Consider the following 24,960-nt stretch of genomic DNA (forward strand, 5'->3'; position numbering starts at 1 on the left):
TGGCACATATGTCCACACCCAGGACAATGCATAAGCTAATGGGCCTGCAATTGTTTAGCAAAAAAGCCTAGCTATACTGTGGGTTCCCCCTCATGGCAAGCCAGAATGTACCCACAGATGTCAACACACAAAGTCACAACTGTGTAGCATCTGAACCACACACAGGTGGCAAAAATGTACAAGCAGGATACATGATTGTCAAAAACTGACACAGGCAATGAAGCACGAACATTAAGCACTGGCCTACATCACGGGGGCACTGCATGATGACTTACTGTACTGCGAATCATCACACACAAGTCAGAACTGGCAAAGAAACATCAGGGTTGAACATGTACGCCCCTCTCGCACACACCCACCCATACCTGAGTCAATGTGACTGATACCGATCAAGAAGTGACACCTCTTATTCAGGGTTACAATAACTGTGCTTGAAAACTAGCTTCATTGACATGACATCACCTTGTAGGGCTGCCAAAACATATTGGTCACAAACAAACATCAACAGATTGTTGTGAATAGCCACACAGGCACTGCCCAGTGTGAGTATGCACAAGCAAACTGGTGTATCCCTGTCCAGTAGGCAAATGTATCACACATGTGAAAACTACTACCTAGGCCAGGGAACAATGCCACAGAGGCAGAGCCATGATGAACCCACAGTGAATTTGCACAGTGTTGGATGACACACATGAGTAGGAGGGCAGGCTGTGTCAGGGGACTGTAGTGTGCACATTGCTCCATGGTCCTGGAAAGAGCTGACTGTTACAAGAGCAACCGTCCCGGCACTATGCATATATCCCACTCATGCACATCATGTCTGAGGCCACAATATTGGTAATGCATGCTGCAAGTCTGTTCATTTGAACCCTCACACTCCTATGTTGGGACTCAGCATCAGTGCCAACAATTATGCACCCCCAAATGACTGAACAGGACAGGGCACAGGCAGACCACCCCCACACATGATGCTGAAAGCAGTATGCACCTTGATAAACTGGCAGCCTAGATGACCATGTGCAATAGTGATAACACACAGACCAGGTAACACATGTCAAGGAGGGGAAGGGAGGAAGAACAGCACAGGTTGACTTTGGGGTACAGGATATGCACTGCACATATATAGCCTGGCAGTGTATCCAGGCGACTGAGCAGCTCCAAAAGCTGGCGACACACAACAACCACACATGTACCTACCCCCTTCCTGCTGCTGTAACTCCTGTATCCGCCTATCTAGGTCAGGGAAGACCACCGCCAGGACACGCCGCATCTGGTGGGTCAGGCGCAGGTGCCCGCCATGCTTGCGAGGAGGTGAGTCCTTCAGCATGACCCGGGCGATCCTCCGGGTCCAGCACCGGATGTCCTGCCATCTCTTGCTCACTTGTGGCAGGCGCCGACTGCGACCCTCCACCGATTGCACGGCCGTGACGGCATCCTTCCAGATCTTCCCCTTGTGGTAGGGGGATACCTGTGTGGATGACAAAGTGGGACAACATCACTACACCTGCACCATGTCACAGAGACACACATTTGAACATCTTAAATTTGTTGAACAGGGCATAGTATGCTGGCAAGTAATAGCACCTTAGTCATAGGGACTTTTTCCACTGGGGACGCACCAATGCACTACATGGCATAGTAAGTACACAGGTGGCATGAGGGGTGCAAAACAATCCCTGATCATGGCACACACTGTGCATCCCAAGCAACACAAGGCTGATGGACAGCACCGCAAAGCAGTCACATGCCCCAGGCCACTGACGAAACCTCAGCAGAGTACACAGACACACACAGGCACACATCAATCACCTGCCATTGGCAACAGCGGATGCAAACCTCACTCTGCACATGTGCCACTTGCCAGGGGGGGTCACAGGTGTGGGGATAGCTCAGCAAGTCAGACACACAGCACGGCTTACTTCACACATCAGATGGATTGAGCAGTTGCCTCCTCCATGCAGCTGTGGTGCAACACTCCACATAGACACTCACCCACATGACAAGAAACATTCACACACATCAATGTCCAGGGGGCGTACACATCATTTGGACACTCTCACCACTCTCACCACAGCTCCACTCAACTCTCACACACATCTGTGGGTACAGTCACCTGTCACACCGGGGTGACCACTGAATCACCGCAGGACAATAGAACAAGAATGCCCAAGAGGATTAGGCTGGCGGAATGTGCCATGCACTATGCAGTGAATGTCACAGTAAGCACAATGCAAGTGAGGAGTGCACACATGAACTACATCAAGCCCTGCATGAGAGACATAAGCCATCCCCCCCCCCCCGGGACCCACTCCAACCAACATTGCATGTCTGTCACACCTGGCCACAATGCCAGAAGTTACAGACACAATAAAGGTGCACAGGCAAAGGTAGTGGAGTCAGCACTCACCTGCTCCCCTGGTCGACCATACAGCATGGGGTACTGTGAGAGCATCACATCCAGCAGGGCCTCGTTCTCCTCCTGGGTGAAAGACTGGGCCCTCTCCACAGTCCTTGACATGGTGCCAGAGGGAGACAATACAGCAGCAGTGGTATCGACTGACATGTTGTGCAGGCAAGTGTCCTCTCATGGGTTCTGCCTGCCTTATATCTGCCTTGCTGGCCTATTTCATTTACAGGAGTACAGTGTGATTGGTCAGACTCATTTGCATCCTTCGTTTCCTCCAATCCCTTTAAACATACACCAGTGACAGCCTTCGCATCTTTCGATTTTGCAGCATCATGTCAAGTCAACAACCACTTTGCAACAATGTATAATGTGGCCAACTGCTTTTTCCAGACCACATGATGTTACATTTTGAACTTGAAACTCGGTATCCATGACAACCAGCATGCATTTAGGCCCTAATACTTGTCCCTCATGTGTCCCCATTGTAATTCTTAAATCCCCACACAGGTACGGCGCGTTTCACATGTACTCCTAGGGCACCATCACTACAGTGATACGGGCCGTACTCACGCGTGTACGGGCCATACACGCGTGAGTACGTGCCTATCACTATAGTTGGGGGTACCGTAGGGCCTAATGATACGGCACGTACTCACGTGTGTACGGACCGTACACGCGTGAGTACGTGTCTATCACTATAGTTGGGGATACTGTGGTAAATAATTTAATTACCGGAACTTAATTTGATGCGGAAAATCTATAACAATAGCTCAGTAAAATAAGAGGCAGAATCCGTGGTATTAGAGGTTCGGAACGGGCTTTATTCCATAATCAATTTAAATCGATGAGCTCCAGATTCCATCACCACGAAGGTTCAGGAAGTGAAGACCCTACTTTATTGATAGGTAATCATTTTTATACAATAGGCATTACAGTGAAACAAATGGAGGAGGCGTAACAATTGATAGTAAAGATAAAACATACATGCGTAGCAAAAGTGGGTGTAACTGGGCGTAACTTAAAGAACGTCATCAGGTATGATGTCATAATAGGGTGGTTCCATGAAAGAATTTCGCAATGTCAGCAGAAATACTTGGCAGAAATGCGCGCGCAGCAGCATGACGTGTGATTGACGTGCAACTAGGGGGTGAAGGGGACTTGACATTTAGCTCTACATGTGGCGACAGAAGTCTGGAGGGTCAAGTCAACCTAATCCCAAATCATATCTAACATCCTATGTTTAAAGAACTGTGTTATCCAAAAGAGAGGCCTTCTTGGAGTAGAATCTTATTCTATACTGACTATACTGACTGTGAGTGCGTGTACAAGCGTCTAAGTGTCTACACTAGATGCGAGGGCAGGAATCTTCCATAGTAACAGGGCTATGAATTACTTGCATAATGACAGAGAAGCCGGGCCTTTTGCTCGGTAGCTGGAAGAATGTTTACTTAAACTACTAGACAGGAATGCATTGGGTAGGGAGCGGAGCAGATAATTTCGAAGGTGAAATACAGTTTTTGGCAGGCAACAGGCTGATGTCAGGCACCGTTAGCTGCGCAGAGAATGAGGACAAAGTTCATGGATACAGATGCGAGCTCAGACTGAAGCTTTCAGAGGCAGAAGGCAGGAAAAGCTTGATGGCAGAATCAGGGCCTACTTGCCTGGACTGTAAAATGGCATAAGTGAACCATATAAAGGCGGTGGCCTTTCATACTTAGGAATGGAATATCCAGCCCATTCATGGCGGATCTGAAAGAGGACATGTTGGCGGTGGACACACATGTGTTTGCGTCTTCATAACTGGAACTGGAGGGATCATACATGTACTTGTGATTTATACATGAAACCGTTGGGGTCCAAGATAGGGGACATAACTGACCAGAAAAATCCATATTTCCACATTCCCTCCTTGTCCCCTACTTGCCCGTCAAGAGATATCAATCTTCATTAATCCATCGATCTGTTCATATAGCATCATTTGTTCTTCTTTCTTCTTCCGTGATGAATGAAATCTTGGTGGTGGAATACACGATGTGGCACACAGACCACAGATCGCTGGTCCACATTGTAGACATAGACAGCAACTGAATAATATGAGGAAGCCAATACCTAGGAAGGATAGGACCTTCCATCCAAAGGTAGATAATACACTCCAAAACCAACCGGACCAAGTCCAGGTGCCTGGACTCTGGTGTATCTGGCTTACAATCTTATGAAGGCGAGTTATGGCTTTATATACAGATGGCGAATTTTCTGGTATGAAAATGCAACAACTTGATCCGATGACCCTACAAGCTCCGCCCCTATCGGCCAGGATGACGTCAAGGACAAGACGATTTTGAAGCACAACAATCCGCATAGCAGACTGCTCTTCTGTTAAATTGCCTAAGGCGGAAATAGTTTCATTCACTACTGCTTCAAGTGTTCTGGTTAATCTACGTATCAGCTTACTATTGGTAACTGTACCTATATAGGGAAAGAGACCTTTATTGAAATCTGTGTATTTTTCCCATGCTGTCTCAGTGTAATCGACTATTGGGAGATCTCTCCTTTCTCTATTGTGTACTAAATGAGTATTTCTGTGATAATCAGGAGGAGCTAGGAAAACAGGTGGCAAAAGGAATCCGATGTAGCAGGTACCATCCCAATCTAGTGGCAAACGTATGTATGCTGTCTGACCACATATGAAGTAGGAATGGCGGGAAGCTCTAAATGTAGACTTGCCTTGATCACTAAATTCTATTACAGTGATGCATCTACTATGGCCCATATGTATGGAACCATTCTTTCTTACACATAATTCACCTTTAACTGGAAATACTGACATGGCGGGCAAAATTGGAGTAGCTTCGGATTCGACATTCAAGATCATGAGATTGAGCGTAAAATTACCTAATCCATATACTTCATTTTCTAGATCAGTTCCTGTTCTTTTGGGAAATCCCTCCTTGTTGGGGTGGCAGACTTTGAGTAAAACTAAGTTCAGATTTCCCCATACCCAGTTGTCCTGGTAAACTGCAGAATTCGAATCTAGGGAATTAATTAAACTAAACCATGCTCCACAGGAGCCGTTGTGTGTGAACGGGTATGGAAAGAGAGGTAGAATTCCTTTATAGTTCTGATAGGGAGGGAGTCGACCACATATCCAACAATTTGTAGCATTGCTAACCTGATGGGAATGATGTAACATACTAATAAAAGTGTTATTGCGCAGCGCAAATCTATAGGACAATTCATGCGGAGGTAATTCACTAAAAGAATGTTCAGCAGTAACATTGTAAACATGTCTAGAAATAGGATAATATGTGTGCAACAATATACTTGCAGTAATTACTAAAAGACTTAAGAAAAACAGAATTAATAACGTCACTGTGCAATGACTACGCAGTGATTTACAATACGCATGTCGTTTCAGCTTTATCCTTTTGTTTCTTTCTCTGTACAGGTCTAAGGGATACATGTCAGAGACAAATTCGACCGCTTCACCTTGGAGAGGACTTAAACAATCAAATTGCCTGACTGGTTAGACCTGAGTTTTAGTCTGTATAGTTCATGGCTATTCAATTCAACCAAAGGAAGTTTAGAGTCACTCGGGGAAGACACGCAAGGTGTGTCATTTACGTCTGACGGGAGTCCATGAAATTTCTTGATATGACTTGAATGTATCCAGCCTTTCCGTCCTTCGATCTTTACGGCTGTCCTCGTTGTTAGCAGTACGAGCTGAGGCGACTTCCACCTAGGATCCAGCTGAGACTTCCGATCAAAGTTCCTCACTAGAACTAAATCCCCTGGGAGTACGTCATGGGGTTTCACCTCGGTGTTGTCGGGAAAGGCTGCAGCTACCTGTGAACGACAAGATTGTAGTGCAGACATCAAGGAAGCCAAGTAATCTGTCAGCATATTACAGTCAATATCAGTTATTTTGCGTGGTATAGGCGTCCCCCACATATTTGGTGGTCTACCGAAGATCACCTCATACGGGGATAGCCCTGTTCGAGAGTGTGCTACCATTCTCATGTAAAAGAGTGCAACGGGTAAGGCTACTACCCAGTCGACACCCTTCTCTCTGCATATTTTGGACAATCTAATTTTCAGGGTCTGGTTATGTCTTTCCACGAGACCTGCTGCCTCGGGGTGTCGGACACAGTGAAACTTCCACTGATAGCCTAACAAAAGTGAAACGTGTTTCATTAATTCGGATGAGAACGGCTGGCCGTTATCTGAGTAGACAACACGTGGTAAACCGTACCGTGGGAAGAATTCTCGAACTAACTGTTTGGCAGTAGTCGGGGCAGTGTAATCTGAAACCGGGTATGCCTCTGTCCAACGGGAAAGAGCACAGACAACTACGAGAACATATTTGAATCCTCGACATCGTTCCATCTGGATATAATCCATCTGGAGGACTTCAAAAGGGTGATCAGGAGGCTGAAATCCACCCTGTTCTACGGGAATGCTTTTACCTGGGTTAAACTGACAACAGATCATACAGGTACGGACTTTTTGTTTAGCTGCTGCTCGTAAATGTTTGTTGAACCAAATGTGTTTAATGCTGTCTAGCATAGCTTTTTCTCCTAGATGTGCTGGACTATGTACAGTGTTAATAACGACTTGGACCATTGAATCAGGAAGGAACCACACAGATTTTTCCTTCGTCATCCATCCTTGATCCGTTTGGATCCCTCCTAATTCAGTCCATTTCTTTATTTCGTCTGGTGTAGCATGTGTCTGTATGTCAATTACGTCAAGAGCGGGATCCTTAACCATCATGCAATGTGTTGGTGTCGGGACTATTGTCTTTGTCATGTCGGATGTTTGAGTTTGAGCAGTCTGTTTAGCTGTTCTGTCAGCTAGATCATTGCCTTGAGAAATGATATCAGTAACTTTCGTATGAGCTTTACATTTCATAATTGATATTGCAGTGGGTAGATGTATTGCATCTAATAAGGCATGAATAAGGGGTCCGTGCTGAATGTGGGCACCGTGAGAAGTTAAATAACCTCTCTCTCGCCACAGCACGCCGAAGTCATGTACAACTCCGAATGCATAACGTGAATCAGTGTATATGTTGACTTTTTTATTTGTGGCTTGAATACAGGCTTGTGTCAGAGCGATGAGCTCTGCTGCTTGAGCGGACAAGGTATTTATGCAATTTGTTTCAATGATTTCAGTGTCTGTTGTGACTGCGTAAGCGGCCACTAGCTCTCCTGTACCTGTTCTCATACATGAACCATCTACATACAACGTCAGGTCTGGGTCTGACAATGGGACGTCTGTCAAATCTTGTCTGGGTTTCGTCGTGATAGTGATAACTTCGATACAATCATGTGCAAGTGGGTCTGTTCCATTTATAGGTAACAGTGTGGCAGGATTCAATGTACTACAACGTCTGATTTCTATATGTGGCTGAAACAATGTTAATTCGTAACCAGTAAGTCGTGCTATAGTCAAGTGTTGTGTTTGTGTGCGGTTCAGGAGAACCTCGACTGCATGTGGTACTTGTACTGTCAATGGATGTCCTAATACTATGGCATCGCTTTGTCTGATTGCTAAAGCTGTTGCTGCCACTGATTTCAGGCACGCAGGCAAAGCCTGAGCTACGGGATCTAATGTACTAGAAAAATAAGCACATGGTTTGTGTGATCCTGCTTGTTCCTGTGTGAGTACTGACAAGGCAGTACCTTCGCGTTCTGTAACGAAGAGTGTAAACTGTTTATTGTAACATGGTGTTGCTAAAACAGGTGCTTGGCATAAGGCTTTCTTTAGGCTTTCAAAAGCTTGTGTATGTTCCTGAGTCCAAGGGAGAACAGTCGATGTGGCTGCCTCCTGTGTTGTCAATTGAATGAGGGGTTTTGCTAGAAATGCATACTGAGGGATCCACTGCCTACAATATGAAGTGAGGCCTATGAAAGCCCGCACCTCCTTTTGTGTCTTGGGTATCGGCATTTTAGCAATTAGCTGGATGCGATCTGGTGTAAGCTGCCTTCCCTCCTTGGACAGCGAGTGACCAAGGTAAACAACTCGCTGGACACAGAATTGCAGCTTGGAAGGGGACACCTTGTGCCTCTTTTCGGCCAAAAATTGTAATACCGTCAGTGAGGCTTTCTCACATTCAGGTTCGCTTCTAGCGGTGATCAGCAGATCATCGACATATTGAAGCAGGGCAGTGTTGACTGGCATGTGGATACTGTCGAGTTCTCGTTTCAGTGCTTGGCTATAAATGCTGGGGCTTTCTGTAAATCCTTGAGGTGCGCGTGTGAATTTAAAGCTTCGTCCATTTAAACTAAATCCGAACAAGTATTGGCTTTCCGGATCTATTGGGACGCTGAAAAAGGCATTCTTGAGATCAATTACAGTAAAGAATGTTGCTTCGGAATCAATAGCTGTCAGTAATGAAGAAATGTCTGGGACTACGGGGTATTGTGGTACTATGCATTTATTTAATTCGCGCAGATCAATAACCAATCGATATACTGGCGGGGCTGTCGGATCTGTTCGTTTAAGAATCGGAATTATCGGTGAATTACATACATTGGAGTCAGTTTCCACAACCACTCCTTGGGTAATAAGCTCGTCAATGATTTGTAGTAAAGCCACTACAGCATCTGGGGGTAACTTGTATTGTCGCATTCGTGGAAGTACCACTCCTGCCTTTAGTGTGACTCGATATGGTGTAATGTTCATGCAACCAACATCTGTAGGGCCTTGCGCCCATAAATGTGTCGGTAAAGTCTGTAGTCGGTGATCCATGTCTCGGGACACGTAGTGCCCTTTGAAATCACGTAAAAATAATCTTACTCCTTCTGGAGAACAACATATAATAGCTCCTAGAGCTTTCAAAGTTTTTATGCCTAACAAGTTTTCTGGACATGATTTAGTAAGTAATAAATCTGTAGTTCGTGTCAAGGGACCAATCGTAAGTGGAAGAGGCTGTGTTACTTCGTTAATGATAGGTTTTCCTGAAAAACCAAGGGAAACATTCTGTGCGCCTGAGAGGGGTGCCCCTGGAACTTCACTACGTTTTATTGTTGTTCGACTTGCCCCTGTATCAAGTAAGAATTTTCTATCTAGACCTAACAGTTCACTGTGTACATAAGGTCCTTCTTGATCTACAGGGACCTCGATAAGGGGTAAGCCAACTTCCCTCTCTAGGCTGTTTCATGAGTACCGTTGATAATCAGGATAGTCATACTGTGCGGTCTGATACATCTGTCGGGTCGTTGTTTGTGTGGCAGCAATAGGCTGCGGTGGTGGAGCTGGCATAGACTGTTGCGGAGCTGGCATGGACTGTGCATGCTGCGGGGCTCCTTGTTGGTTCTGATCCTGTCTAATTGGTCGTGGTCTTTCTTTTGCGTTACCTATGGCAATATTATGTTTTAAAACGGGACAATCGTGTACATAATGACCTGGCTGTTTACAATAGTTGCACGTCCCTTTCACAGGACCTGTTGAAACACTGGACTGTGTTATACCCTTCTTATGACCGTCAGCTGGCACTGTCTGGGAAACTAGCATTTTCATTTTCGTGTCTTTCATGCGTCTATGTTCATGTTCTTGTTCTTCTCTAATTCTATTGTGATGGTACTGTAGCATTTGTAACATTTGTGACGGCGTGTTACCTTGCCAGGTACTCTCGAACTTCAATACTCTATTCTTAACTTGGGGCAAGGCATTTTCAACTAACTTTGTCACAAACAGATGTGGATACGACTCGCTACTTGCTTTTATTCCACTATTTATACCAAAACATTTCTCAAATCGGGAATAGAAATCACTAGTGTCTTCCTCTGGTTTTTGTTTACAGGCTGAGATTGCACCCCAGTCTTCCTTTTTCGTAGTTAATAAACGTGGCAGTACCTGTACTAGTAGACCTGGTAGTGCTTTGATCTTGTCCCCGAGCCCTGAACCTGGACCTCGAGCTTTTTCTTCGTTTTCTAATGCTGTCCAATCTATCTTCTGGTCTCCCACCTCCCAATCCTTTTCCTTGAGTTTTTCGTAAATGCCCGCAGGCATTAATACCTTCAATATTGTCATAATGTTGGGGTAGGTATATTCTCCCATGAGTAACATATCTTTAATTTCACGATGGAAACCTGCTGGGTCTTTATCATGACTGGGTACCACTTTCTTCATTTCTAATAGTTCTATTTTAGATATGGGTGTGTATACAAACACACGTTTAAACTCATTGTCATCACCCTTTATCGGGTGCACTTCGCGTAAGGGATTCTGTCTATCCATGTAATACGTCGTTCTTTCCTTGATGGGCAGTGAGACATGTTCAGGACATACAAAAAGAATATACTGTCTTCTATATTCTAGTATTTCTCTAATTAACTTAGTACCGGAACCTCTCCATTTATTCGTGAGTAATTCAGTCAATATATCAGGTAAGGGACCAGGATCGGAGTGTTGGCTTTTATACAATATAAGGAGTTGTTGAATCATATAGATACCAGCTAAACGCTGTTCATCTGGGGCGAGGTTCAAAAACGTATGTACTAGTGTATCATCACCATATTTTCCAGGACTATCAACCCAGTGAACGGCTGACCTGGCTAATTCTTGTTCGTCCATAGAATCGAGTATATGATAACCCCTTCGTTCTCGGAGTAATTTGTCAGCGGCTTGGAATGAATGTTCGGGGGACCTTATATTTATTATAGGAGTTTGGAATTTTCTGTTATTATCTGGACGTATCGGACATATCGGATCAGTAAAGCATCTAGTATTATTGCAAGATCTTCCTCTACCTACATATGCCATTGTTTCTAACTGTCCTGTGGGCAGTTCTAATTCTTCCTCGTCCTCGATTTGTTCTGGTTCGTCTACTGCTAATCTTTGCTCGTGTATTCATTCTATTTCTTTGCGGATCTTTCGGCTCATAGCTACTATGCATGATCGTTTATCGTGTCTCCCCTCTGATATATTCTTACCCCACGTGGTAAGAATTTGCATTTCTTCCGTATTTACCCCTGGTTGATCTTGATTTCTGATCACACAGTTTATGAGGAAACGTAACAGTTCCCCCTGTATTTCCACCTTTTGATACTCCATGGCTCTGTTAATACTCTCAGGGTCTCGCCCTGATTGAACAAAATGATATATATTTTCTAAATGTGCAGTCATTCCTGGTAGCTTCCCTAAATATATTGCAGCTCGTCGGATACGTAATGATGCCAGCATCATTTCGTCCCCTTTTCCGGGCACAGGGTCATATCTACAATCTATTAGAAGTTCCTTGAGCATGCTGGGAGTTACTAGTTTGGGCGTACGTTGGTGGGCTAATTCTTGAAAGGAAAGTTTATTTGTTCTGGGTGGCGTAGAAAAAATGCTTGATGTACCTCCGGTAGCACCACCTGGGGTGCTGGATGTGAAAGGATTCGTTGAACGTGATATAGCAACCATAGGTGTGGATGCGGATGTAGAAACAGATGTGCTTGCCGGAACTTGTGTCGGAGTTTGCTGTTGCAGAGGTACAGACGAAGGAGGGTCTCGGCGTTGAACCCCCTCGGCAGGCGGTCTATGTGGCGCAGCATTAGCATACTCGGGAGCTGCGTCGTCTAAATAAGAGGAAAGAAAAACATCTTCTGCGGTTCTGGGATGCCCTTTGGGATGTGCTTTTATCGGAAACAATGGGGGTGGCAAGTCTCTTGGTATCTCCGGGGTAGCCTTAGGTAGTCCTTCGGCCAGAAGAGGATACATACCATTCACAAGGGCATTTCTTTGTCTGTCTGTTTGTTCTGATTTTACTCGAGTACCTTCTTCAATTAATACACTTTCTCGAACTTTATTTGAATTCTCCTTACTCTTCTCTTCCTGTCTACGTGCTTTTTCTGTACGTCTATACGATTCTTTACGCCATAATTCAATGGCGTCTTTCTGTGACTGTCTAGCTTTCTTTTTCCATAATTCTTCCTCTACTTTCACAATGCAATCTGCATCCCAGGTCCCAGCTGCGGGCCACCTCTGACTTTCTGGTAATTCCTTGGTGTAGTCTACCCATAAATCAAGAAATAATATGGCGTCTAGGCCATGTTTATGATACATGAAGTACCCTGGAGTGTCCCTAGGAGGAATGGGAACAGCTTCTTCGAGTACCCCTTTTCTAGTTGTGATCTGTCTTAATTTCTAAAAGAGCGGCATATTTGAGAACTGATCTGATACCTAATTTTGAACACGTTTAATACCATAAAACACAATAATGAACAGTCATTCACACCACAATATACAGAACGTATTTAAAACATTTTAACATTTAACATTTAAACAAAATAGACAATGATGGCCAATTAGGGAACTAGTCCCTAAGCATAATACTCGATACTAACTAGGTAATTCTGAATTATATACTAGACATACTTGATATACTGCTAAACAGTACAGATACACTGCTGAAACAGTGCAGACCGGATTTGTGTACCCAAACCCGTCTTGACCGGCACAACCTATGTGCACGTCAGAACGCCTCCCCGATAATGGTACTCACCGGGTAGCTCGGAACGGAAGGCCTCGGAACGGAACTGAACTTGAACCGGACTGGACTCGACTCGGAACTTCGGAAACTTCGGAAACTGGCGGGCCTCTGTATACCTCGGATCTTGCTCTCTCAGCTAGGCTCTGGTCGGGATACTTCGCACTTCTCACCGCCTCGTCTGGGTGTTGATCGCAGCCTCAGTTACCCCCGCTCGGCAGGAGGGAGATACAGGAAGTCCTGTGGGTACGCGTTGTTGTCCGTCCAGCTGTGACAGGAGACCGGGCCTGCAACGCACCGCCGGCGCGTGAGATGAGAAAGTGTCCCTGTTCGGGCGCCATTCATGTGGTAAATAATTTAATTACCGGAACTTAATTTGATGCGGAAAATCTATAACAATAGCTCAGTAAAATAAGAGGCAGAATCCGTGGTATTAGAGGTTCGGAACGGGCTTTATTCCATAATCAATTTAAATCGATGAGCTCCAGATTCCATCACCACGAAGGTTCAGGAAGTGAAGACCCGACTTTATTGATAGGTAATCATTTTTATACAATAGGCATTACAGTGAAACAAATGGAGGAGGCGTAACAATTGATAGTAAAGATAAAACATACATGCGTAGCAAAAGTGGGTGTAACTGGGCGTAACTTAAAGAACGTCATCAGGTATGATGTCATAATAGGGTGGTTCCATGAAAGAATTTCGCAATGTCAGCAGAAATACTTGGCAGAAATGCGCGCGCAGCAGCATGACGTGTGATTGACGTGCAACTAGGGGGTGAAGGGGACTTGACATTTAGCTCTACATGTGGCGACAGAAGTCTGGAGGGTCAAGTCAACCTAATCCCAAATCATATCTAACATCCTATGTTTAAAGAACTGTGTTATCCAAAAGAGAGGCCTTCTTGGAGTAGAATCTTATTCTATACTGACTATACTGACTGTGAGTGCGTGTACAAGCGTCTAAGTGTCTACACTAGATGCGAGGGCAGGAATCTTCCATAGTAACAGGGCTATGAATTACTTGCATAATGACAGAGAAGCCGGGCCTTTTGCTCGGTAGCTGGAAGAATGTTTACTTAAACTACTAGACAGGAATGCATTGGGTAGGGAGCGGAGCAGATAATTTCGAAGGTGAAATACAGTTTTTGGCAGGCAACAGGCTGATGTCAGGCACCGTTAGCTGCGCAGAGAATGAGGACAAAGTTCATGGATACAGATGCGAGCTCAGACTGAAGCTTTCAGAGGCAGAAGGCAGGAAAAGCTTGATGGCAGAATCAGGGCCTACTTGCCTGGACTGTAAAATGGCATAAGTGAACCATATAAAGGCGGTGGCCTTTCATACTTAGGAATGGAATATCCAGCCCATTCATGGCGGATCTGAAAGAGGACATGTTGGCGGTGGACACACATGTGTTTGCGTCTTCATAACTGGAACTGGAGGGATCATACATGTACTTGTGATTTATACATGAAACCGTTGGGGTCCAAGATAGGGGACATAACTGACCAGAAAAATCCATATTTCCACAATACTGTAGGGCCTAGTGATACGGCACGTACTCACGCGTGTACGGGCCGTACACGCGTGAGTATGAACCTATCACTATAGTTGGGGGTACCGTAGGGCCTAGTGATACGGCACGTACTCACGCGTGTACGGGCCGTACACGCGTGAGTACGTGCCTATCACTATAGTTGGGGGTACCGTAGGGCCTAGTGATACGGCACGTATTCACGCATGTACGGGCCGTACACGCATGAGTACGTGCCTATCACTATAGTCGTGTTACTGTAGGTCCGAGTGATACGGCACGTACTCATGCGTGTACGGGCCGTACACGCGTGAGTACGTGCCTATCACTATAGTTGGGGGTACCGTAGGGCCTAGTGATACGGCACGTACTCACGCGTGTACGGGCCGTACGCGCGTGAGTACGTGCCTATCACTATAGTCGTGTTACTGTAGGTCTGAGTGATACGGCACATACTCACGCGTGTACGGCCCGTACACGCGTGAGTACGTGCCGTATCACTCGTACCTACAGTAACACAACTATAGTGATAGGCACGTACTCACGCGTGTACGGCAGGTACTCACGCGTGAGTACGGGCCCTACACACGCCCTCAGAGCGTGTGTACTGCATTTGACAGCTTACACTGGTGATAGGAGGCGCACACGAAAGTAATGGAGGTATCAGACTCGCACAAGGCTGTACATCAAGTCATTGTCAGTGCAGTCCTTCATGTGCAGGGCCTAGGTGTGTCAGGCAGTGATGTGGCACATGTCTCCTCATGTTGTGGCACAATAGATGTGTGATGAGCTGTTTACACATGTCATGTGTGATGGGGCACTACGTGGCACACTTCCCCTTCACACTTTGCACATGTGTGCATGTACGACACACGTGTCAAGCACTGCATCACTGGTATGGCACAGTCAGCAACACCCGCAACTGTCCCCTGATGCCAGGTACACGGATAATTACACCTGACATGTGACTCCCAGCGTGCCACGATGTGACTATGTCATGTGTGTGTCATGTGTTCCCATGAGCTTTCCGTTGGTGTTCCGTCAACTCCATCTGCTGTTGCAGTATCCAACATGTGTCTGTGTGCATATGTGCATGACACACATATACGCACACCATGCCACATGTGGACTCACACGTTACATGTGTCATGATGGTTCGAAGATGACTTCCTGACATGAGGCAATATCTGCGTTCTCTCAATGTCTGTGTCATCAGTTTTTGACATGTACCCCTTCATGGAAATGTGTGTTATCTGTCCTTTTCCAGATGACATGTGACCTGTGCGTCTAGACTCCCACCAGCTGTCTGTATGAGATGACATCCTTCAAATGCTGATATGTGGATGTCTGTCACTCATGTAATGTGTCTGGCTTGTCACTTACACTGGCCCACAGCTATTTTAATGGCATGTCACGTCAACATTGCCATGCAACTATTGTGGCTGGCTCTTCGTAGGAGTATCACCTGGCTGGCCCACGTGTCCTGGATGTATTGCACAGCACAGACTCTGTATTAAGCAGATGTGTATTAGCTGTTGAACATGTGCTCACCTCAGTGACATTGGTGTGGTAATGTACTCACTCTTCGTTATTCCTTCCAAATCTCTGCAGGGCACCGCCTCTCCCCAGACGAATGGCAGACCTGGATGCCATGCGTGAACATGACTGCATACGCAGATACCGCTTCTCGCAAGAGTTGATAGAGGACTTGACCCGCCGGCTTGCACCACACCTCCAACCACAACAGCTCTGACCCCCAAGATGAAGGTGATGGCAGCCCTACTTTTTTTTGCCGCCGGCACGTTTCAATTGACCATAGCTGATGTTGGTGGCATGTCCCAGACAATGTTCAGCCGTGTCCTGCATGATGTTATAGCAGCCATGTTGGTGCACCTGGATGAATTCATCCATTTTCCCACTCGTGAGCAGTTGACAGGTGTCAAGGGTGAGTTCTATGCCCTGGGAGGGATGCCTCATGTAATTGGGGCCTTTGATGGGACACATGTGGCTTTGGTACCACCACAGGCACAGGAGGTAGCCTATAGAAACAGAAAACATTACCACTCCATTAATGCCCTTGTGGTGTGTCTTGCTAACATGCTGATTTCCCATGTCTGTTCCCGTTTTCCAGGGTCCGCACACGATGCAGAAATGATGCTGCAGCTGCACGCGGAACGAGCATGTCTTGTTGGTGGGTATACTCTGTTAGTCCTGTGTTCAGCGCTATCTTTGTATCTTACGGCATCTCCTGACCCACTTCTTAACATGATGTTTCCATGTAGGGGACTCTGGCTATCCCAACATGCCATGGCTGATGACGCCTCTCCGCAACCCCAGAACAGCCGCAGAACACCGGTACAACGACACCCATGGGCAGACGAGGCGCGTGATTGAGAGGACGTTTGGACTCCTGAAGAGCAGATTCCGGTGCCTCCACAAGACTGGCGGCGCCCTCCCATATGCCCCGGTGAAGGTCTGCAAAATCTTCATTGTGTGCTGCATGCTGCACAACATGGCAGTGGAGAAGGCCGTGCCACTCATCCTTGATCCGGATGAGCAGGATCATCCGCCCGTGGAGGATGAAGGGCTCGGGCACGGGGCAAGTGAGGATGAAGATGAGGATGAGGATGAGGACATCTGGAGTCAGCTTATCCGCAACTTCTTCTCATGATGGTGAGTCCCTGTGTCTGAGTGTGCACGCTTTGAGCCTTGTGTGGTATGTGTTGCAATGTGTGTGTTAAGCTGACTGTGTGCTAAGTGACTTGGAGGTGTGTTCTGATGTGTCATTCAAGTGATGATGTCATTCCACACATATTAGCTGGGACACTAAATTTATTAAGGGCATGGTGACAACATCATTCCTGCAGAGTACATGTACATGTCTGAGGATTACTAGCTCTTCGCTGACTTGTTGTGTGTCTGGCCTCCACAGGTTCTTGCGGCTGTTGTCTGCTCATGTCATCATTGCCCTCCTGCTAATCCTCATGAGTATTGCAACGTGTGCTGGATCAGAGTTACATGCACAGACATGGTGAAAAGTCATTTGGGGTAAGAAGTGCAGCAAGGCATTTTGTGGGTGGTACGTGTTTGTGATATGTGGGGACTGCTCCTGTGCATGTTGTGTTACCATGCATACATGTCGACTCACCATGGGCCACATGACATGTTGCATGGCTCCCATGAATTGATAGTCACCCTTCCTGACAGTCATCTGTAATGGTTTGTGAATTCTGATGAAGGCATCAATGTGTGTATAACGTCCCTCAGGAACATACGGGATTCTAATGGTGGACATAGTGTGGGACATCCCCATATGAGGCTCAATGGGGAATTGTAGACTCTCCGTGTGCAGCAAGGGGTGTTAGGCTCAACCCCTTCACTTGTGTGCCAGCTCAGTAGGATTTACCACATCTGTGTGTTGAAGGGGGTGTCCAGTGTAGGTCACACATGGTCAGCCAAATGACCTGTGAGTCTGTTCCAATTGATGCATTTCCCTTAGTGTGAGGCTGAGTGATAAAGGTGTTCGTCACACTCCAAGGTGCCTCATCTCTGTCAATGCAGGTCTCTTGCCATTTTGAATGCGGCATATCTGGCATAGTTGTGGAAGATTATGCATAGGGGTCCATGTGTAGTTTAGCAACATGCATGCAGTTGCTCATGGATTAGGCTCCCTATTGGGCATGAAGTACATGGTTGTGTATGTTTTTTGGCATGTTGGTCCACACAATGGGCCATCAACATCTGCTGAGGGTGTGTCTCCTGTGCGCAGGTCGGCCTTCAGTTTCCTGATCCGGTGTCATGCTTCTTTGGTGATTGTGCATGCATTGTCTCTGGGTGTGCCATGTGACACTGGACACTCCTTACTTTACACACGCGCCTGTTGCAGTTGTCCTTCTGACATCCTAGTCTATGTGTGCAAATTCTGTCATTTTGCAAGGAGATGCCGCCTGCTGCTGCGGTCCCTGCAGCAAGGGCCCACAGAGTATCCAGATTTGGCAACACACACGCCTCCAAGATGCTCCTCACTTCCTCCCTCCACCCATTCATTTGGCTGTCCTCAGCTTGTCTATGCCACTGTTGCCACCACGCGGTGCCAAAGGCTGGACCATCAGCACATGCAAGGTGCACATTGCACCACCATCCTGTCCTTGCATAACCCACATCACACTACAGTTTGATGTATCAGCGACACTCCGAGCTATGTCTATCCGCACATCTAACGCCTGCTGTCAGACATACCCTGGGCACACACACGACACCTTTGCATGCTGAGTGTGCAACTCCAATTGCCTACACTGCGCTGCCCCACCTTCCAGGCCCTGTCACACCAACCAGGTCACTTCCCTAATACTCCCCACAGGCTCTGTAGCCCAGCAAGGGCATGGGAGTGGGACTCAAGGCTTCAGCATGTAGTATGGTGTCATCGTATGCGACATGGCACAGGTATCATCTCTCAGCATGTCAATCTACAGAGCGTCCAGGACCCCCCTCTCCACCATCACATGCGCACAGCACCTCATCATCAGCTCGTATGCCATTGACAGCCAGGTGCTCCTCACCCTCAACAAAGACACAGACATTGGCAGTTCCATCATTAAAGTATGCATGAGATCCATTGATGAATGGCTGAACACGAGCCACCTGAGGCTGGACTTGTACAGGACTGAGGTGATCATCTGAGGATTGTATACCTTCACCCCTCCTGAGGCACAGCCGGGAGATAGCTTTGCGTATTTGCACATTTCATTTTTAAAATACCTGTAACTGTTTGCTTTTAAAACTTGACCAGTATCTGCTTTTCCTGCTCCTCCTGCCTAAAAGCATCCCCAGCAGCGGACCTGGTGCTGAGAGGGAGAGCTCGCGGGAGTCTTGGCAGGCGCCATCGGCCATGCTGAAGTGAGGGACACGCCCCCCTCGAGGCCACGCCCCCTTTGTACATGTATAAACAGAGGGCTGACCTACGAGCGTGCCAGAATACCTTCACCCCTCCTGAGGCACAGCCGGGAGATAGCTTTGCGTATTTGCACATTTCATTTTTAAAATACCTGTAACTGTTTGCTTTAAAACTTGACCAGTATCTGCTTTTCCTGCTTCTCCTGCCTAAAAGCATCCCCAGCAGCGGACCTGGCGCTGAGAGGGAGAGCTCGCGGGAGTCTTGGCAGGCGCCATCGGCCACACTGAAGCGAGGGACACGCCCCCCTCGAGGCCACACCCCCTCCCTGCCTTATAACAATGTGCATGCACCGGAAGCGCAGCGGACGAGCGCAGCGGGCGCGACGAATGCGCGCCGAAGGCGCGCATAAGGCAAGCTCGTCTGCGCTCGTCCGCGCCGATCAGGGCCTAGGGCCAGTCCCCCTGCATCCCAGTCCTCAGACCCTATACACTACAGTGCTGAAACCCTCCATAGTCTCAGGACACCCACCAGCAACTGTAGTCGACGCAGCTATCAAGCTGACACTCTGCCGCCTACCTGTCCCAAATGCCATAACTCCCTCAAGCCCAAAATAATTATTGAACCGCTACACGACTTCCGCATGTTCTTACTGAACTGCCGCTCTCTCCCCAAACATACGGTTGAAATTGCGCTTTTAATAGAGGAACACACACCAGACATACTGTTCCTAACAGAAACCTGGTTATCCCCTGACGCCGATCCAGCGGTCATAGAAGCCCTCCCACCAGGCTTCCAAATCTCCCGCCAAGACCGGCCTGAAGGGAGAGGAGGAGGCTTGGCGATAATTCATAAAGAACAACTTCACTGCCGAGTGGTTTCCGAAACCATCACGGACTGTGAAAGCCTTACTTTTAACATTGAATTATCACCTAACAGTTGCCTTTCTGGCACTCTTATCTATCGCCCTCCCGGCCCCCCGAAGCAGTTCCACGTCAGTCTACCTTCAAGCGTGGCTGAACGTCTCAATACCACATCCAACTTCATCCTGCTAGGTGACTTTAATTTTCATTTCGAGTCATCTTCAGACCACATAGCCGTGACCTTAGCAGAGGATCTAGCAGCTCTGCAACTTTCCCAACGGGTCACTTCTCCCACCCACGTGAAGGGCCATTTGCTGGACCCGGTTTTCAGCAACTGCCCTGGTCTTCTAACCAGTCCACCTATTCCCCTGCCCTGGACGGATCATTTCTTGATCCCCATCAACTGGACTGCGTTTAAAACCCCTGAACCAACACCTACCACGAGACTCACGAGAGCCTGGTCCCACCTAGCAGTTGATAATTGGACTAGCAAACTTGCTGAGAATCCACCTATGATTAATGACAACCCCGGCCTAGCTAACCAGGCATATGTCAACTGGATCACTCAATCTCTTGACGTTGTTCTTCCCAAAAAGAAAATCACGCTCAAACGTTCCCACAAAACTGCCCCGTGGTATACGGAGACTCTTAGAGACAAGAAACGACTCTGCAGGAAATCGGAAAGACGTTGGCGATCTGATTACTCTATAGACAATAAAACCCTTTATCGAGAAGCCATCAGTGAATATAAAACGCTGATAAAAGTGGCCCAGGCCTCATACTTCTCCGAGAAAATTTTGCTTGCTAAATCCAAACCCAAGGAAATTTTCCAAATTATTAAAAAACTAACTAAACAGCCCCCTAGCCTGCAGGCGGACAAGTCCACCACCCACTGCAATAATGTCACCGAATTTTTTCATCAGAAAATAAGCTCTATCTACTCTGCCTTTCCCCCGAAAAACCCTACTCCCTCAGCCCCCCTCTCCATCCCGCGGCCCCCCCCTCCAGTCAACATCTACCCACGTTGACTCACTTCCTCCCTTTGGATCTCGCTACTCTTGAACCCTTAGCACGGAAAGTAAAATCCGGATCCCCTGATGACCCTGCCCCACCAGACATAATAATGGCAGCCTCGCAGACCACTCTGCCTATTATTAGGGAAGTTTTAAATGCCTCCATCTCTTCTGGCACGGTCCCGACCGTATGGAAGCAGGCTATGGTCAGAGCCTTATTGAAAAAGCCTAATTTGGACCCTACCAACCTGAGCAACTACCGCCCCATATCCCTGCTCCCATGGGCAAGCAAGATCCTGGAGAAATATATAAATCAGCAACTAATAAACTTCCTGGAAGATCACCACCTACTGGACCCCACCCAGACGGGCTTTAGACCAAAACATGGGACCGAGACCGCCCTCCTCATGGTTACCGAGGAAGCCAGAAAAATCCTGGAACAAGGAGGATCAGTGGCAGTGATCCTCCTTGATCTCAGCGCGGCCTTTGACACAGTCAGCCATGACACTCTGCTGTACCGCATGTCCCAGGCCGGGATTAAGGATAAAGCCTGGTCTTGGTTCCAGTCCTTCTTAGAGGACAGATCCTTCCGTGTGTTCGATGGCGAGTCTGTGTCCACCAGCAGACCTTTGAATTGCGGAGTCCCCCAGGGCTCTTCTCTAAGCCCTGCACTTTTTAACCTGTACATGAGGCCACTGGCTGATGTCGTCCGCCCATTTGGGATTAAGATCATCTCCTATGCGGACGACACGCAGCTGGTGGTCTCCCTGTTGCAGGAAGCCAATCCACCTGCTCGGGGCGGGCTCAGAGAGTGCCTGGAGGAAGTGAAGACCTGGATGTCCCTATCGTCCTTAAAATTGAATGGGGACAAAACTGAGCTTATGCTCTTAGGCCCCCCGGATCTCAGCCTCCCCGCCTCCCTGTGGCCGCCTAGTTTGGGTTCCCCCCCAACTCCCAAAAACAGTATCAGGAGTCTCGGAGTTTGGCTGGACAGATCTCTGTCCTTTAATGTACAAGCCACAAAACTTTCAGCCACATGCTTTGGCATCATGAGGATGCTAAAGAAAATTCTCCCTCTCCTCCCCCTGGAAGCCAAACAAGCAGCCGTACAAGGTCTAATTCAGTCACGCCATGATTTTAATAACGCACTCTATCTTGGTGCTCCTGAATCCACTCTGAGAAGGCTTCAGACAGTCCAGAACTGCGCAGCACGCATTTTACTCGACCTCCCCCGCAGACAGTCAGTGAGGGCCGGACTGGTAACCCTTCACTGGCTACCGGTGCGCCAGAGAGTTATGTTTAAAGCTATGTGCATAGCACACCAGGCCTTCTGGAACACTGGCCCCAGGATTACGCGGGACCTAATTACCCACTACATGCCCAACAGGAGCCTACGCTCTAGTCAGACTTTCCTTGCAATGGCTCCCAGAATTAAAAGATCCAGATCCGGAGGTAGGACATTTTCTTATAATGCTGCCAAGGCCTGGAACGCCCTCCCGTTGCATCTCAGAGCCAACCCCAATCTCACGGCCTTCAGCAAACAGCTGAAAACCTTTTTATTTCATCCAGTCTAATTAACCCCCATTCTCTCCCCTCCTGGGCCACTGTGCGGATCCATGGTGTTCCCAGCGCTTGGACGCCTCCGGGCAGCAATTTGCGCTCTACAAATGCACATCCAATCCAATCCAATCCAATTGTCCCCTTCCAGCTGGGTCAAGTGCCTGTGTCCCACCCGCAAGAGCCCTGCACAAGCACCCAGTGGCCACACACACAAGATGGTGTGCATCATGTTTGGCTCGCTCACATATGCCATGCTAGTCCACACCATCTGTACCTCATGCTGCAACACCCTCTGCATTATGCACATGCTCCACAGATAGATCCACTCCAAGAAAAGACAGACCATCCCCCAGGTCCATGACAACATCCGTGTCAAATACTGCCCTGCCCTCTATGGAGCAAGTACATCCAAACTCCCAGGAAACTGGTCCACTTCCAGGGTGCATCTGCACACCTCAGATTCAACACCCTGCGCCCCAGCCACCTCACCGTCCACCATAGATAGCTGCAATGGATCACTGTCTGCTGCAGGATGACCTCCACACTCCCCACCCAAACTCAGGAGGCAGTCCACAACCCCGACCCCAACCAACCTTGTACGTCTGTCATCCTAGATCCCGTTGGGCCATCTCCGTGCATCCAACCTTGCCCTGGCCACCGTTCTTCACATCCACCGTACTCCAGCATACAGGACATTGTTCTCCCACCTGGCCACACATACCTGGGACTCCCTCCCCGGGAACCTCCACATGAGCCATGACCTCTACGCCTTGATGATAATCTCTCAAATAGGTCTCTCCGCACAGTTTAGCAAGCACCCCCTCAGCAGCCAGAGGCCATCACAGGTGAGTGTTGTGCTCCATGCCTACATTGAATGATACCTTGTGACCCATGTGTGTCCTGTACCAGACTCTGATCCCAGGGTATGGATGGCTGGAGTTAGTTCAACACTCAGGCATAGTTTGACATTTCCACACACATATGTCTTTGAATAATGCAAAATGACAGGAACGTCTCATGTCCAAAGTGATATATTTATTTGCGGTGGGGTAAGTGGTTTGGTAGATGCAATTAGGTGCTCTACCGGGGGAATAGAATCCAAAGTTCACAGGGGGAGATGGTATCCTTGGCATTGGAAGTCATCAGAGTCCAGGGCACAGTGTTGGTCATCATTGGTCAGACTGTGACCAGCAAGTCCATGTGGCAGAGAATGTCATTGGATGAGGTGCTGCTGTTGCGCCAGGGGGCCAGGTGCCAGGCCAGGTGACCTGGGAGATATGGATGGTCCGCTGACTCTCACGGTCTTTTCCGTGGACGACCCACCTTCTTCCGGGGACCCTCAGATGCAGGCCTTGATGATGCTGGGGACGCTCCGTCAGACGAATCCTCCTCCTCCTCCTCCTCCTCCTCCCTCCCTGTGTCTGGTGCTGGTCTACGCCTGGTGGCACAGGGAGGGTTGCCCATGCTTTGGGTGATCTGACGGAGTGAGTGGCTCATGTCCCTGTGCACCGCCAGGAGCTCAGCCAGTCTTGCCTCCATCCGTCCTTGGTGTTGTTGATGACTGGCATGATGCTCGACCTGCAGGTTCTTAATCTCATCGAGGGTCCCCTGCATCTCGGAGAGTCTGGACACGACCTGGTTGATGCCTCTGGTGTCATGCCGGTATGATTCCAGGATGTGTGACATACCGGTGTCCTGAGCTGGCTGGTCAGGTTCGAATCTCTGCCTGCCTCCACTCCCACCACCCCTGCCCACTTGAGCCTGGCCTGCCCTTGTGGGCACATCGGGTCTATGGGACCCCTGAGGGATGGCATTTGCAGGGTTGCCTGCCTCCTCCTGGGTGCCCGGAGAACCTTGCCCCTCCTGGTCAGACTGGCTCTGTTGTTCAGTGCGAGCAGGGCTCCTGGATGTGTCCTGGGAATTGGCAGGAATGGGGGTGGTGGTTGGCACAGATGTACCTGACGCAGGTGCTGCAGGGGCTTGGGCACCAGAGGGTCCAGGTTGGTCGGGATCATCCACGGAGTGGTGAGAGTCGTCGCTGCCGGTGGGATCATCTTCACGCGGAGCCTGGGACTGTGATTCTTCCCCCCCAGTGTTTGGGGGAGATCATCGACGTTGCCCTGTGTGTGAGAGAGAGACAATGTTAATGGTGTTTCATGCGACATCTATGTTTCATACATATTCAAGTTGACACAGTTCCTCCAGGTGGTTGGAT

The sequence above is a fragment of the Triturus cristatus genome, chromosome 1_1 (genome assembly GCF_964204655.1).
Source record: "Triturus cristatus chromosome 1_1, aTriCri1.1, whole genome shotgun sequence".
NCBI classification, from domain to species: domain Eukaryota; kingdom Metazoa; phylum Chordata; class Amphibia; order Caudata; family Salamandridae; genus Triturus; species Triturus cristatus.